At 36.6% G+C, this 12,083-nt stretch overlaps 1 protein-coding gene across 3 annotated transcripts in view; it reads right to left on the bottom strand.

Annotated features, from left to right (window-relative positions):
• Positions 1 to 12,034, bottom strand: part of Filip1 (filamin A interacting protein 1) — a 163,381-nt gene extending 151,347 nt beyond the window's left edge. Inside the window, exons 1-2 of one of the 3 annotated variants that reach the window (XM_077802078.1) lie at positions 11,679 to 12,034; positions 11,119 to 11,202 (exon numbers count right to left, since the gene is read on the bottom strand). The gene's annotated coding sequence lies outside the window, so the exon portion shown is untranslated. The remainder of the gene's footprint in view (positions 1 to 11,118; positions 11,203 to 11,678) is intronic. The other 2 variants (XM_077802077.1, XM_077802079.1) reach the window with 2 other exon arrangements.
• Between the last annotated feature and the right edge of the window lie 49 nt (positions 12,035 to 12,083).

The raw sequence follows: 12,083 nt of genomic DNA, 5'->3' as shown, positions 1-12,083 counted from the left end.
AACCTCTCTCACTCTCACTCTCGCTCTCTTGCTTTCTTTCACACACACACAAACAAAATTCTTCTCTTTCTGAGAAACCACAAGACAATTTCATCTGATTTCCCCCACTCCCGGCCCTTGTCCTCTCTTCAGTTTGAGCTCAGTGCTTCATGTGCTCATTTTGGTGAGATTCCATCACAATACATCACCAGGAACACATGTGCTCCGCTGGGACTTTATTCCCTGGAAGATGTGCATGGTGATGTAAATAACAGCATCATTAAAAGTTGGAGGAAGTGATGCTAGAAAGAAAGCTGTGGTGAAATAAGGCAAAAATCAAGCAACTATAATCAAAATTTCCTCTTGGAGTAATGTAGATAGTATGGACTCTGATAGGGAATTCAATGGTATTCATCAGCTGGAACTGTCAGCAGTAACATCAATTAAATGGCAGCTGTTGCTTTGCCACTTGTAGGGGAGTGGAGCAATCCTAACTCCAAAATAGATTTCCCAGGATGAGAGCATTTCCAGCTCATGAAGTCCAGTAAGAGTCTGGCTGTTTTTTCCATGAACTTGAGTGAAAAGATGAGGGGCAAATAGTTGCACTTAGACTTGTTTTAATAGCTGTGTCTTATGCTACTGTATTTAAGAGTTTTTGCCTGTTAATGGAAATACATCTATACTGTGCTAATCTGAGCTAGAGTCCAGATTCTGCTCATTAAGTACTGAATTGATTACTCACTGATACTTTAATGGACATTTAAAACATTTGCTGATTTTTAATTTATATTGTTAGAAAAGCAATATGTGACCATTAAACATTTAGAAAAAAAACTAAGAAGTAAGAGAAATAATTACTTATAGTCACAGATAGCCATGCCCATTTTTATCAAAAAAAAATAAGTTCAATTCAATCAATAAAAACGGGTAATAATGTTTACTTTCTCAATTTCATGATAATTAATGGATTAAATTTAACAAACATTTATTGAGACCTAGAAGGCGATTCTAAAAACAGTTCCAAATCACAACTGAGTCTATCACATTCTTTGAATTTTCATTTAAATATTTATCACAAGACAATTATAATAATCTCACTTTTTGTTTAGTTTTTATTGCTCAAAAAAATCTATACTATGGTATTTGTTATTGGTGATTTTTATCTTAGAAAACTTCATTTAACTGGACAATGAATATCAATTTTTCTCCTAGGTGCAAAAAGTCCTGTTGAGTAGAATTTTAAACTTGTGGAATCAAACAGAAAAAACAGTTCCATACAGGCTACCTAAAAAAAAAAAAAAAAAAATGCGGGTTTTTAAAAGTTCTTCAGAGTACTTTGACCCACTGACCTATCAGTTTTTCAGGACAGACCAGCTTGTTTCCAGTGCACCTGCTGCTATAGGAGAAGTGAAACAATTAATCCCTTCCTGCTGTTGTGGATATTATGAGAGGAATTAGGGAGTGAGTAGTATGGAAGTCCAGACAGGGATCACAGGAAAAATAGGGAAGCAATCCAGACTTGTAGGCAAGGAGAAAAGTCAAGGAGTTTGTAACTAGAATGGCTTTGAAAAGGTAAAGAGAATGTGTGTCCAAAATAAGGCATAAAATGTTAAAATGTTGCATTGGTCCACAAAGGAAAAGAAAAACAAGATATAAGAAGCACAGTTGCTGGGGAGAAATGCAGCACTTTAAAAGAGTTTCAAAGAGAAAAAGTTTTTTCCAACTGGCCCATTCACTGGGAAAACAAAGAAGAAATCAAGAACCCAATCTCCAGTCAATCAGAAAACCTAGTTAGTGGGAACTAAGGGCACCAAAGCCAGCTGCCACTAGAGCCTGATGCTGAAACAGGGGAGCAGCTGCCATTTAACACCTTATATTCTCAGAGTGAGCTCCAGAATAGCAAAGTGATTAAGCGATCACAAGCACAGGCTGAGGAGTCCAACTGCCTGGACTCACCCCAGCATGGCCACCTGCTTGTGGGGGAGCAATTTCTTTAGTCTCTTTATCTATAAAATTTACAGCATATGAGAATCTGCCTCATGGAGTTAGTGCCTAATACATCAAGACGCTCAAAACTGTTAGCAACTACAATGTTTATTATAATTATGTGATAGAAAAAGCAAAAGACTAGGACTCAGAGGACTTAAATTCTGGTCCTTGCTCTGCCTGTAGTTCTTCTTATGTGCCTCTTATCCAGAACCAAGGTGCAGTAATAGAAATGAATCCAGGAAGCAATTGAAGGATCCTTAGTCAAGATGTTAAAAGCAAAGTCAGGTAATGATCCTGGGGGTCCACTCACTTGAACCAGGAATACAGCCATTGCAAGGTGTGGAAAGTGCCCTCTGCCAAGTGTCAGCTGAACTCAGTTCCAGACCCAATTCTACCTGCAAGGAGGTCTTTATAAATTCTGCTGAGTAACTTCACTTTGAGGTGGTCCTATTTAACTCATCCTCAATCTTGAGTACAAATCATAATCATATGTAAACTGCCAAAATACTCTAATATTTGGGCACCCTCTCAAGCCAACTTGAATCAGAACCTCTGTGGGCATAGCCCAGGCATATGAATTTTAAAACACCCCTAGTGACTTTGAAAACCACAGAATTATATGGTCTGATGGTCCCAAGTCAGCTGAGTCTAGATGTTTCCACTCTTCAGTTTCCTGCTGGTTAAGGGGAGCCCACGGACCAAAGCCATGTCATCGCCAACAATGTGAGATCCAGAACCTCATTCCTGTTTGCAGTCAGACCAGGTGCGGAAGTGCCAAGAGAACCAGGAAATCTTACAGAAGTCCAAGATAACTTTTGAATGTGATAAATTGTTAATATATTCCATTTAAGAAACATTAGCTAAAGACTAAGGCAGAAATTATCACTCAATTTTGTTGCCAAGAGAAATTTGGAATAATTGAATGAGAAAAAATATTTCCAGAAGCCAACCAGTCTTTGTCTCCAGCGGATGGAATACTAATTATTTTCTTCCTTGACACTGTTACACCTTTTTATACAAATACAGGAAAAGACAAAGGGGGAAATCTGAACTTATTGCAAGGAAATCAGAAGAGACCCTGTCAATGAAACAGAAGGACTTGCTGAAACGTTAGGCATCTCTGCCTTCAAGTTTTTCCATTGATTTGAATTAAACAGGTCTGTGTCACGGAGCACAATATCTTTGCTTCTGGAAGATGTTTAGCCTGTCAAACAGCAGTAATACAAGTCCTGCGCATCAAGCAATAAAGTGTGTGTGTGTGTGTGTGTGTGCGCGCGCGCGCGCCATCTGAGACAGGGTGGGGTGGGGGGAAGGCTTAAGGTGCACTAGTATTTCACCTTATAGAATTTCTCAGAGGGAAGAAATTCATTTTGTTCATCCTATATGAAATGTTGATTTACTTAGGACTATTTGATACACTGGAAATGTGACATGTTTAGGGCCACTGACATAAGAAAAAGCAAAGTGTTATCTGTTTCATCAAAATTTTATTAAAACGTCTTCTACTATTTCTGAAAATCTGGAAGTTAAATGCCAGATATGCAAATAAAAACTAAAAAAAATAAATCCAATTACTTCCAAATAGACATTTAGCATCATGTAGACAACTCTTGTTTTAAAAGATAAAAGAATGAAATAAAATATTCAATAAGGTGTTTGTGACACTGTACATAGTAGTAAATCTCTGGCTGAAAAGTGTCAGATAATTTTCCTTCCATTATAGCAGGTTCTCTATTTTGTTTTGTTTTGTCTTTGGTTGTATTCTGATGAAATAACTTTGTGCCAGATTGCTGACTCCCTACCTAAACAAAGTTATCAGGAGTAAATAAGATGTTACTAGGCAGAACAGACCTTTTGTCCTTTTCTTCATGGCCTCCTCTGACCAACACACACACACACACACACACACACACACACACAAACACACAGCTTCTTAAGAGAATATGGTTACCAACACCAAGATAAGTATTTTGTAGAACTTCTTCTTGAACATTCACAAACTGAATGTTTATGATCAAGACAGATACCTGGAGAGCATTTCAAATGTTAAAAGAGAAGGCTGGGTCCTGGGTTGTCAATAGCAGCAGCAACAGACCAAATTCCAAATGTATCAAATGATGTAGCCATAATTGTAGCCATAATGGATCATAAAATCAAATTTTCCTTGGCATCTCTTCCAGGGAATTGACTCAGCAGTGTCAAAACCAAGAATCACATTGCTCCATCAATAGCTGGAAGACTTGCTTTTGCATTCCAATGCCCCAAGCCCAGTTCTTCAAGGGCTGCCCAACTCCACTGGCCACTGAAGCTTCTCTGACTTCACTGTGGGACCCTGGGAAAGAGGCCTCCTTGACTTTTTTAATGCAAAATCTCTTTATTCTTTTACTTTAGTGAATCTTTTACAACTACAGAGGCAGCAGATTTCGCGAAGTTTCACATTCTACACTCATTAAAACTTCTCACCGTCATCTAGGTGGAGGTGTTCCTTGAACAACTGCCTACATTACAATAAGGTCAAGTTTTATAATTTAAATTTCAAATCTACCATTGGGCAAGTTATATAATATTGACAAACCTCATTTTCCTAATCTACAAAAGAGGGATAAAAATAGTATCTTATAGGACTGAGGATGTAACTCCATGGTAGAGCACTTGCCTAACATACACGAGGCCCTGACTTTGATCCCCAGTACCACCATCACCAAAAAACAAAACAAAACAAAAACTCCTATAGTTGTTATAAGAAGCAAATAAAATCATCCATAAAGTACTCAGCACAATACCTGGTACATAGTAATCTTGAGTATATTTTGGCTATTATATATTATGCATAGTAAATATATTACATATAACTATTATTATCATTATATTATATATCATTATATAAGACTTTAGATGTCTCAGTCGTTGGCAGGAACACCTAATATGCAACAATCTATGGAATGAGCAGAAGGGAGCAGGTAGGAATTCTAACCCGAAGTTGCAGGGCCCCTGAGGAGTGAACTTTGCAGCTGGCTTACTCAAGGAGCAGAACAAGCAGCAGACTGTGACCAAAGCAGTTGGTTTTGTGGTGTCCAAACCAGAAGATCTCTAAAAAGACAACATGTAAAAGCTAAGCTTATATGTGAGGCCACTCCCTGATCCAAATACCAGGCTGCTCTTCAAGCATGTGTCACTTACTAAACAGTTAATGAAACACAAAGAGCTTTGAATACCTCTAGTGTCACATTTCAAGACTTATAGAATAATTAGGAAAAATCTGAGCTGGCAAAACTCTTCCTGGCTCGCCCTGGTGAGCAGACCATCTTTGTTTTCCTTTAGTGTGTGTTGTCGTCACAGTAACTGCAAGGCTCCAAATACAGGCCTGGGGTGTCATTTCCTCATGTACTTAGGCTGCCACACTGAAATAGCATTATGAACTCAGCAATGCCTCTTCCTTTCCTGTTGTGCTGTGATACCTCAAAGAAGAAAGCTGTAAAATGAGTTACTTCAGACATAAGTATATTAAAGAAAAAGAAAGTCCATTTATTCCTATTATTGTATTGCCTATGACTCATGTGCGTGTATTGTGTGTGTGGGAAAACCTTATTTTTTTGCAAAGATCTTTTAGATAAACAAGAGAAGTTGGCAGTAACTTGATTGTCTTGGTGATGTCAGTAGTCTACTGTTTTCAATCAAATCATCTTCTGGCCTTAAATCTTTAGCAAATTATTTTTTAAAGAATGCCTTTGACAAACTCTGATATGCTCATTTTATGACTTTCTTACACCTTTTCCTCACAAAGATAAGCAGCAGTTATTTCATTTCTTTAAGCTAACTTGGGAGGATTGCAGTTACAATGATAACAAAAGACTACTTTCAAGTACATATTTGAACATATAAGTGCATATAAGGTCCTTGGCCAGTGAAGCAACAATCATCATTTTCATCTATGTTTTGGTGAAGAAGATAGATGACAGCATTTAAGCAAGAGACTAGAAACAGAAAAATCCTTATACCTTAAGGGCTCAATTAAAATAAGATCATTTGCAATAAATTCTGCATTAACTTTAAAAATTCTCAGTTTGTTTTTCACAGGCCTCAGAAACACATAAATCACCCAATATTATGCACGTTGACACCATTTCCCAAAAAGGAAAAGCAACACAAACCTTCTTTTGACTTTTCAGTTTTGCTGTGCTTAAACAAAGCTCTCGGGGACAGGGAAGCATGGGGTGCTGGTTAACGTTTGTGTTACTTCATTTCTCTGCCGGGATTTTCTCAGGTTCTGCAATCAGCTGGTTACCAGCCAGCTAAGGCTGCTCAATTCATGTTTGACTTTCCTTATGCACCCTTCTTCCACAACAGGCCACCTGGCTTTTTAAACTGCCTCACTACTACCACAGAGAAAACTGTGTCTTGCCTATAGTCTTTTCTCCTCTCTCATTAGCTGAAGAATTAAGACTGAATATTTAAAGAAAAAAAAACACAATTCAATATATTTTCCTGGGGGTCCTATATTTTTGCCCTAGAATTTCTATAAAGTAACCTGTAAAGCCAAGAAAAGTAATCTCCATTTTTTTCTTTTTCTTACTTTCTTTCTTCCTTCTTCTGTTTCTTCCTTCCATCCTTCCTTCCTTTCTTTCTAGATCAAGGTTTTTGCTAGAGAAACACAATTTTAAAACTCAGTTTGCCTCATCTTTTTGAGATTCTTCCTTTCACCTGGGAAAAAATGAAGTAAAATCAAAAAGTCTAAGCTACAGTTCTCCTGTGTAAGGTTTATTGCCACTAAAGCTACTACTAAGAAATTTCCCTACTTAGGGGGTGCTTCATGTATTTTTGTTAAATTAAATATGCAGAATATTAAGCATGCCAGCGTATATACACATACACCTTTATGATATAATACTCTTTTGTTTGTCTTGGAACATGTTTTTCTTGTCATATTTAAGAATGAAAAGGATTAATGGCAGTGAATAACAAGAGTTTAATTCTATTTGGTAAGGGTGAGGTTAACATGAGATGACCTTTTTTGGTCTTTTCATTTTTATCTGTTACTAGGTTAGTAAAAACAAAACAAATTATCTAAGAGAAGAAATAAGGAATGATAACTGTATACTGCATCTCTCCATGGAAGTCTCCATTGATACATCACCCAGGGTAGCTGGCTGTCAAAGAGGCACCCAAGTACTGTGTATAAACACTCTTTATCTCCAAATGTAAATATAGAAACCATACAGCAGTTTTTGCTGTGGGTGATTTCTTAGCCTTTTTAGTAATGCTTCTATAAGACAGCAGACTGCTGAGTGATAAGGGAGGGTTTGAAACATAAATTCCATACGAAATTATTGGCTGCTGTTCAAACTGTGTCTGCTTAGAGTACCCAGCAGCAAAGTATGTCCCAAACAAGATTCCAAATTTAAACAATACATTCTTCTGCCTTCTCTATGATCTATGAACTTGAGTTCACAAACCATTAGTATCCAAGAATTTTGTGTACAACAAAGATTAAAGTTTTAAACAAATAACTACATTTAAAGTTTGATGACAAAGCAATAATAGATTAAATTTATTGGAAAATCTACCAGACAACTATATATTGTATTAAGTCATTTAATCTTGAAACAACTCAATGAAGAAGTAGCATTATTATTCTCATTTTACCAATGAGGAATCTGAGGCACTGATTTGCCTTTCCCAAACATATCCTTGTTGTTATATCTTCAACTCAGATTTAAGAAAAGAAAATATTTTTATTAGCTTACATTTTTACTTTATAAATATATATTACAATAACAAGTATAAAACAAACTTACATGGCAGACTTTTATGTCATTTTTCTGAGCTGTTACCAATATTTTTCTCTTGAACTTTTATATTGAAGTAGATCTCAACCTAAGCTTGTCCCCCTTTCTAAAATCCACAAGTTTAAAGACATAAAATTAAACAAATGAGTGAAAATGTGCATTAAACTCTATAACATCCTAAATAGAAGACACCTGTCTCATGAAGAAATGTTCATCTGCCTAAAAAAGAAAAATGCAATTAGCACTATTTAGAATGTGTAATACTCTAAGTTTCACTTCTTTTTTTTATTTGTTTCAATTAGTTACACATGACAGTATAATGATCTTGACACTCTTAAGTTTCACTTCTAAAAAATAAGTAAAAAATGTAACCATAGGGAATTAATGCTTAATGAATATATTAAATGTTTCACAATTCCACTGAAAAACTCCATAGTGATTCTTGCTGAATGCCCATTTAGAAGAGTAAATTTAACCTCTTTGTTTTTCTTTTGGTAGACACAGAATAAATCACTTCAGAAAGCATAATTCATGCTTGATATCATGCAGCAAGACTGCAGTTCTCATGATTAAAGGTAGTGCTGAGAAACATCTCTTTTTAAAAATATTTTGGAATGGAAGAACAATACAGAAAAAGAATCATATATATTTAAATGTTTTAATGTTCAAGCCCAGATTCTAATCCTTAACTCACAAATAGAAGGATTTATGACTTAAATGCACTGTACCAAAGGTCACTATAAATAAAATCTGGCAGCAAAAAATGATAAAAGTATATTAGTTATAATATTTAGAGGTTTAGAAGTTCTGGTGCATACATAGAAGATAGATAGACAGATGTCCTTTCAATTAAATTTCTGAGAGATACAACATCATCTCCACAACTAGATACATGGTCATAGTTAAAGTTGCTTGTAATTATAATTTTTCTTTGCATGCTAAAACCATGAGGGCTTTCCTGCAGAATTTTTTGAGTAAAAAGCTATTAACCAAATGTATAATCACTTTTCTTTCTTAATTTTATACTTATCCATACTTTTGATATACTCATCATCAGAAATCTAGAGCCACAAAAGTTAGCAGAACATCCGAAATGTTCATGGGACTGAGAAACTTCAAAGCCAATTGTATTAGTCAGCTTTGCATTGCTATAACCAAAATACCTGACAAAAACAACTTAAAGGAGTAAAATTTTATTTTGGGTTCCTGGTTTCAGAGGTTTAGTCTGCAGTGGGCAGACTCCATTGCTCTAGACCAGAGGTGAGGTGGAGCATCATAGCAGAAGAGCCTGGCAAGAGGAAAGTTGCTCATCTCATGGTGGCCAGAAAGCAGAGAGAAAAGAGACTGGAGCCAGGGGGACAACATACAATTCCTGAGGGCATAGCCTCAGAGATCTACTTCTTCCATCCACAGCTCTACCTTGCACACTATTCCTTTAAAAATATTAACCCATCATGTGGATTAATTCAGTGTTTAAGTTACAGCTCATAATCTAATTGCCTATCCATGAGCTTATTGGGGGACAACTCCTATCCAAACCATTAGACCAACTGATATTTAGTAACACCTTGTATCTAAAAGACTTTATACAATTGCCCTGGATTTAATGAGGCAAAGCCTACTCCAAAGTACCCTAATTCTAACAGAGCACCAAACTGTCTAAACTAGAAGAAATCACTTCTAAAAGTTAAGGCCCAGAAAAAAATCAGGGTGAAGGGTAGAAGACACTGATCTGGGTCTTCAGGAGTAGACAGGTCTTCACAAGAACAGAGAGTAAATGCATTCCAAGCTTGGGGAATAACATGAGCAAAGGTGAAGCACTGAAATGTTCACTGGGTATGTGTTTGGATAATGGACCATAATCTGAAATACCTGAAGTAGATGGACCTGTTGCTGAGTAATGGGAAAGAGACTGGAAAAGTTAAGTAGGTGCCAGACGATGGAAGGCTTTCAAAATACCCAGCCTAGGTGTTTGGCAGCAACTAAGAGTCCCAGTAGATAACTGAAGAGTAGACAGACAAGCACAGTAATGCTTTAGTGAAATTAATCCCGTGATCATGGGCAAGATGATTTGGGTGGCAGTGGGGGATGGAAGGAGGGGGAGCAGTATTAAAATCAGGTGAAGGGTGAAGAGAATGGAACTTCTTATGGTAGGAGACAAGGCAATGTATGATGAAGGGGAAGGGGAGGGTTTCAAAATGGCACAGAAACATGAACTTGCATAAATAAGAGAACAGATCTGCATAGTCATGAAGAGTTTGATTGTTCACATAGTGGAGGAAATCACATGGTTTAATTTGAGCTCTTCTTGACTCTTAGGAGTAATCTTACAGCCATGAAGACAGTTAATGACACTCAAAACTCCACTTCATCAGCAAACGTGGCTTTCACTCAGGGCCAAACACTGTGCTCCGTTATCTACAAACTGTCCCACTGACTCCAAAAGAAATTACTTGCATAGAACTCATGGCAGGTCTTGGCATTAGAAAGCATTTGGAAGCCAACAATGTGACCCTTCCTAGGATAAAAATCAGAAAAACTTAAAGCATTTATTTCTGACTTTGCAAAACTCTTTCAAGACAAAGATTTTCATCTCCAGTAAAGCACTAGGAGTTTCTTCTCCAGTCCTAATGTTACCAAAGTGCATTTGCACCACTACTTGTACATATTCATTACATATGATTAAATTCACTTAGTTTGAAAATTAATCAAGTAATCAGAACTATGAAACATAAAACATACTGAAATGTGTGTACTATTTCATTTTCTTGAACACTATATAAGTTTTAATTTGGTTTTCTTAAAATAGGAACATTTACCAAAAAAAGCTGATACATTCTAATTTGTTAACAATTTGTTCAAAATTCATAGATAATTTCTTTCTCTATGTTGAAAAAATAAACTTTAACAATTTCTTTTAAAATGTGCTTTTATATCTTCTTTGATAGTGTCCTTAGCCTAGAAAAATTCACTAATCCTCTGTGCAAAGTCAGCCTAACTACAGACCACAGGTATCAGTTCTAACCTTTTCACCAATGTACAGCCGTAACCTGTCAGATTCAACAAGTAATTGTTCATTCTAAGAAATTCTGCTAAAATTGCATAGCAAATCATGGAAGGAGGAGACAATAAACTCATCATTTAAAATGAGAACTTCCTTCACACCATAGTAAACACACCCATATATACATCCACGCAACTTAAGAAAGGATTCTTTTCTAATAAATTCAGTTTAAGTTTTTAAAACAGAATCTGTTACATCTATATAAAAGCACTGACTCAATTTGTTTTAAAATATACACAACATGCTCCTGAGTAGTTATATTCAACAATTGCAAAAGTAATGATTCCACACACAGCATACTTGGTGCCTACTGGGAAGCGTTTGGGGTGACTGTAGTGTAATGAGGTCAGAATCAGCACAAGGTGTACCAGTGTAATCAGAGACCTAGGCAAAAAAAGACACGTAAGACAGCAAGTCCCAAGTGCAGCAATAGGAGTACCATGCGGGGCTTTCCTCTCATTTACCATACATGAGGCTTAGCTCGTTTCAATAAATGAAAGTTATTTTGCTTCTGGGGAAATATCCCTTCCACTGCTTAGCCAACCCAATTGTGAAAGGAGCTGCAAAACTGTCTTTCGTCATACTTCTGTTACCTGCCGAAGAGTGATAACTTGGCAGAAATAGTTTGACGGCTCTTAAAACATTATAAAATTCTTTGTGTTTAAAAGGAATCTGTATAATCCTGAAACAGAAATGAAGTCACTGATTTTTCTTAAATAATTATAATAATTCCTAAATGTGTTATCACATAGTAGAACAGGAAGAATCAAAGGAAAGAGACAAGACAGAATCGGAGAGAACTCTGTTCTTGGAGAAAGAAATTTCTTACGAGAGTAAGTAGCTATGTATTTTGCTCTTACCTGCCAGCAGCTCGTTTAACCAAGGATATGTCCTTTATGGAGGTAGTTTATCCTTTGAAGAACCCAGTGGCTTGTCCCACAGCCCAGGACAGACTCGAGTTCTGAAAAACTATCCAGCCCAAAAGAATACAGAGGAAAAAGCTTTTCCCACTTTCTTTCCTGGGTCTAGCCAATAGCTGAAGTCATGCAGGAAATTGAGTAGAGAGGGGGAAAGCAGCTTCTTCTCCCTGAAATCCTGATCAGCAGAAATTGGGAGTTGTATATCTCCCACCGACTTTTGTTTAAAAGTTTTTTTCAACTGTTGCTAGGTGTTGTTGGGTTCTGAGATTAGGTTTCTCCTCTTCTGCTCCCTTCACAACACTGTCAGAGCAATGACTTTGTTGAGGAGCTGAGCTCGCGAGTGCT

This window comes from Urocitellus parryii, chromosome 8 (genome assembly GCF_045843805.1).
Source record: "Urocitellus parryii isolate mUroPar1 chromosome 8, mUroPar1.hap1, whole genome shotgun sequence".
Classification (NCBI taxonomy): domain Eukaryota; kingdom Metazoa; phylum Chordata; class Mammalia; order Rodentia; family Sciuridae; genus Urocitellus; species Urocitellus parryii.
The sequence above is the reverse complement of the archived record's forward strand: the minus strand, read 5'-3'. Positions and strand labels throughout refer to the sequence as shown.